Source organism: Bactrocera latifrons, unplaced genomic scaffold, assembly GCF_001853355.1.
Source record: "Bactrocera latifrons isolate USDA-ARS-PBARC rearing strain unplaced genomic scaffold, ASM185335v1 scaffold_154, whole genome shotgun sequence".
NCBI lineage: Eukaryota > Metazoa > Arthropoda > Insecta > Diptera > Tephritidae > Bactrocera > Bactrocera latifrons.
In genome coordinates, this window is record NW_017535008.1 from 213,940 (window position 1) to 219,699 (window position 5,760).

Consider the following 5,760-nt stretch of genomic DNA (forward strand, 5'->3'; position numbering starts at 1 on the left):
TATTTATTAATTCTGCTGAATTTTTAAATTTTATAAAATTTAATTTGCAAAAAAAATTCTTTAAAAATTTTCACATTTAATCTGGTTTTCTCTTGTGTCAGCACTTTTTTGGCACACATATGCTCCTAATGGATATACTTGAATATATCTCGCTTTCAACACACACGCAAACTCCTATTAATATGTATTTGCGTACATCCCTACAAATCCCAGCTTATGTATTTATATGTTTGTCTGTCTGCTTACATCAGCTGTGTCAATACAGCAGTGTTGCTAAGCATCCATAATGCCAACAATCACAATATGCATAAATGCAAGCACGCACACACATACATCTGCATTACAATCAGCTCCGTCATAGTAAATCGACAGGAGTTGAATTGTTTTTGTATACAAACATGCACATACCGTGGCCCGTCTTTTGCTCCCTCTGTCACTCGACCGACATAAAGTGACATTTGATTTGACATCAGCGCGGCGTCTCTGACTTATAGCATTCATATCGAAATTTACAAGCGCATATGAATACATTGATTCTACAAAATGATGAATGTGTGTATACATGCAAACATACATATGTACATATACAAATCCGCTTTGGCTGCTGTATATGTGTTGTTATTGTTCTTACTGCTACCAATTGACTTTTCGGTGGACCTGCCGCAGCGCGTTTAACGATGCATTGTTTGTCAGTGTTCGCCAGCGATTACAATAAGTTAGTCTCCGGGGATTAACACAGACAGTACTTAGCTAGCAGCTGCTTTCCCGCTGTATTTTGATTTAATCCCTACTTAAGACAATGCTCTTGAGATATTTACAGAAAATGCTGAGGTGTGCTGTAATAATTATTTTATTTTAGAACGTTTACGAACTTGCTGCTTAGAGTAGAAGCCCACTTGCTTGGCTTCAGTGACCTAAAATCATAAGCCGGCTGGACGCAAGCATTGTCTCAAACTTTACTTGATTGTGTATTGTATAACGTATAGAGCCTTTGTTGAAGTAGTTTTCATTGCGTCCGCAATTCGAAAGCCCTCCTCGCAATACAAGTATGTTCAGTCCAGCTTAGATTTTTATCAAGGCGTAACACCGAGATATTTGTCCGAGCTCGAGAATGAACCTTTAATGAGGGGAGATTGAACGGCAAAGTTTTCGTTCTTCTTGTGAAGAGGCATATTTATATTTTCTCCCCATTAACAGTTAATCTGTGATCTCTGCCTAGCTGGTTGAGACCTCAAAGGCCTTTTCTATGCGCCGTGATATGCGATTAAGATCCAACCTTGAGGACAGCGAGATCGTTCGCTCAGCAGACAACCTTGAAGTTTCCCCTGTCAAGGCAAAGTAATAATTCGTCCATCAAGGTGGCACACAGCAAGGGGGATAGGTTGCCTCCCTGTGGGTTGTGATCTGGTGCGTGATTTTTATTCTTAGCCCCTGCGACATGACTTGTGTATTGCTTTGCATATGATTTAACCAGGCCAATAGTTTCTGGTTCATGGCAAAGGAAGCGTTAGCCAATAACAGCGCAGCCATGTTAGCGTTGTTGAATGCACCTTCCTCTTCTATGAATGGAACCGGGGTGAATTGTCGTTCTTCTGGGGAAGTTTCAATTGCCCCTACTACCCCATGTAGGGCGGTATCAACCGACTTTCCTTGACATACGCATCCTGCCTGACCTCCAAACAGGTTCGTGCGTTTTGTCGTTTATAAGATTGTCGGAGATCCTCTTCATAATTTTTACTAGGAAGGATATTAGACTAACCGGTCTGTTCGATTTTGGTAAGGAGTAGTGTTCCTTTCCCTATTTCGGTATCCTTACCGGTAATGTGATGTACCATTATATTATTGATGCCAACAGCGTATGTTACGTATGCGCCATGTAGTCAAGTGCTAATATTATTTGAAGCAGAGTTTATTTATATTTCTGTTCAAATAATACAAAAGAAATTATTATATACAGCAATATGTATGTTTAAAATATTCATGCTTTGAAAATTAATTCTTTCGATATTCTATTCAACAACCAGTATGCTCGGAAAGAGTGTGTGACTACTTACTATTTTAAATATAATAAGCTTAGCCGAAACTAGTTTTAGAGCAAATAAAAATAATTGTAATATATTTCCAGATTTTCTGTTTCACCCAGACACCCACAATATATTCATAGCCGCATAATCGAATTCCATTATTTACTCAGTATATGTCTATTTGATCTTAAGCTTCAGCTTGCACTTTAATTAAAAGAAAACAGAGTAAAGGATTAAGTGGTCATTTAGAAGAGAGCAATGAGACCTTACGCTTAGGAAAAGTTTTATACACACATACCTATATATATTATATATATGTAACTTGAATGTGTAAACCAAAGCGTAAATCGACTGGTGTTTGAGTCAGGCATAGAACAGAAAATACAACCGAAAATATTTGACGAAATATTTAATGAATTTCATAAATTCTAATAATGCAAATCTATTCACACATACATGCATATTTCGGCAATGCATTGTTGTATTTCTATTTATATAAATATCCATACTTTCTTAAACACTCAGTCATCGTTGACCCATTTCGCCTGATCGCTTTGTGTGAAAAACGTTAAAAACAAAGTAAAAAATGTTGGCCGAATTTTCTTTGCATGTCCTTAAACATATGTATGTACATATATGTATTTGCTTATGGCAATTGTACTTAATACCTTTCTAGCAAACAATATGCTGGCAAAAGCAATACGAAAACCAAAAATTGAAAATACCCCAGACAATGGGTAGGAAAACATGGCGCCAAGACTCGAGGCAACATAAGAAATATTATATATTAATAAAAGCGGTGAAGGCGAAGTGGAGCATGAAGAAAGTGGCAAAACGCAAATAAATGAAGCGTGCGAAAATGCACTTACATGTACAGAAAAGCACAGTTACATATACCAAGATGTATATAGCGAAAATGAGAGAAAAAGAGGTGGAAAAAAACCATTCCAGCATCGTTTTATAAGAAACGTGTGCGTGTTACAGCTGTTTTAAAATTTGGCGGCATTTTTATTTTTTCAAAAATGTTGAATCAAATTATTTTATGTATATTTTTACAATATTATTTTGACACTTTAAGTTTAGCACACATCTTTGCTGAACATTTTTTAAAGCAATTCAATTGTATTAGAAAATATAAAAAAAAGTTTTGAATTTTCAGAATTTTATTTACAAAATGGTTATAAACTTATAATTTTAAATATTTTACACATCTTTACTTAAACCAATTATCATAAATTTCTAAACAAGTTATTAGAATATTCTGACGTTTTTTTTGTTTTCAAATTTAATAAAATTATGCTAAAATTTTTTTTTTTTCAAAAGCAAACGTATTTGCGTAAAAAAAAAATTATCACATTTTTTTTATCAAAATAATCAATAATAATTTCCAAAAAAAATGTTATCACTATTTTCTGACTTTTTTTCAAAATTAATAAAATTTCGCTAAATTGTTTTTTAAAAGCAAATGTATTTGCTAAAAAAATCATCACAATTTTCTGGTGTACTAGAAATTTTCAGAATTAAAAAGTATGCATTGCACATCTTTATTAAAAAAATGTTTTCAGAATTTTCTATTTTTCAATATTTATAAAATTTTTTTTACACGTATTTAATTTAGTAGAAAATGTAAAAAAAATTCAGAATTAAAAATATTTCAAAACTAATAAAAAAAATGTCCTCAAACTGTTTTTGATTAAATCTGTAAATTTCGAACTTGTATGAAATTACACTGTATCTACTTGCATAAATTGTAAAAAATCCGAAGAGCAAACTGGCAACCAAATTGCTGGCAGAGTGCACAGAATTCCAGTCACGAGATTTTGGCGGCAAGAGCCAAAGTATTTTCATACCAACAAGCAAAAGTGTTCTATTTTCATATTGTGCCATGTCTTTCCAAAACATAGGCATACATACACGCATACATACATATGTACACACGCATTTACATACAGCAAACATAACTGTGCATATCAATATGCTCCCATTTGCCTACTACTAGTTAGTTGCAAGTTTATTTGTTGCCGTTTGAGTGTCCTCATTGGGGATTGTGCTACCTTGTGCCTTGTGCAGGGAATATATGTACATAGGTACAAGCATCGAAGCACAAAGCAAAAGAAAATCGGTAAAAATGAACAACATTTTGCCTGCAATGAAAGATCTGAAACGGTCCTACTTACAGTTGCTTTAACAGTCGTCATGCAAATATAGCAACAAAGCTGTTATAGCAGGCAGCTGAGACCGTGCGTTCAATTGCCAGTGTAAGGTTGCGATGTAGCGTAACCGATGCGTATGTAAAACTACTTACTCAATAGTGGTGTGTTCCTTCTGTGGGTTTATGAAAGCAATTTTTTCCCAAAAATTTTTTTAGAAAACTCCAATATTTTAATGAAATAGTACTCAAAAATTATATTTTTTTCTTAAAAAAATTAATAAGTTTTTTCTTTAAAATTTTATATAAAAAAATTAATTTTTTTTTTTCTAAACAAAGTAACTATATAATTTTTTTTTTCTAAAAGTTTTTCATTAAAATTTAATAAAAAAGTTTTCAAAAAATAGGAAACCAGTTGAATTAAAGCTATTTTGTATTCCTCAAAACTAAAATTTTATGTTTATGTAAACAGAAAACTGCAGATATAACTGCGTCTACTGAAGCGAATCGCTTGCATAGCATGTGTACTATATTTATCTCATATCCACTAAAGGTGCTTGCCTGCATTATTTTTTCACCCACAAGCACGCTTTTCCAACGGTTTGTGTGCTGCTCCAGCGCCTCAACTCCTTCCACCTGAGGCACTTGTTTTTCCTGCATTGCTTGTGGATCTGTAATTAATTTCGCTTGCCATCTGCCAGTAACTGCCATTCAAATTCTTAGCAGTACATACATACGTAAGTATATAAACGTAGCCAACCAATTTTATAAAATCGTGCTCATTTACTTGCACTGGTAGTTGATTGCATATATGTAATGTGTGTTATTTTTGTTGTTCAATTTTACCGAAAACAATTTTAAAAAACTGTAAAATGATTGCTTTTCTCATTTCTTTTCATTTAATTTTTCTGCCCCTTCACCAGCATGTCTGTCTGCATCAAATTGTGGTCAATTAGTTGTTTGGATTCGTAGGCATGCGTTGCGTATACGTAACCTCTCAGTACCACTGATCGAGTATGAGTGCCGTCATCAGGTAAACCGAGTGTAATGGCTGGCTGTGTTTGTGTATATGTATGTGTGCTGCGGCTTTGAGTGCGCAATTGTTTGATATTTGCTCAGTCGCTTCTCTGAAAAACGAAAGAGACTTGTAATTTTCTGTTCTTCATTTCGATTGCTACTTTTTGTATGTACATAAGTACTGAGTTCAATTTTCATGTTTTCAGTTATTGCTTATTGCATTTGAAAAGATAATTATGAATTCTTGGATTTTTCTAATATAATCTCGAAAAATTTTGGTTAAACCTAAAAATTTTTATCAAAAATTGGTTTTTGGGACATTTTACGTCGTTCAAAACCATTTGGTTAATTTTCGTAGTAAAGAATAAGTATACAAATGTTTTCCTATTTGGAAATTAAGTTGGTTTTTAAAGTTGCTTTTTTATGTAGTAGAAAAAAATGTTTCAATGGCTTCACTATCCACTGGATACAACAAAAATTGTCAGTGTAATTTAAAAGATTTTTTTGGATTATTTATTTTTATTATTATTTTTTTAATTTTCAAAAATCAAATAAACTTGAAATAGAAAG

At 33.2% G+C, this 5,760-nt stretch overlaps 1 protein-coding gene across 1 annotated transcript in view; it reads right to left on the reverse strand.

Moving 5' to 3' along the window:
- Positions 1–5,760, reverse strand: part of LOC108966008 — a 108,517-nt gene that overhangs the window by 32,886 nt on the left and 69,871 nt on the right. The window lies entirely within an intron of this gene.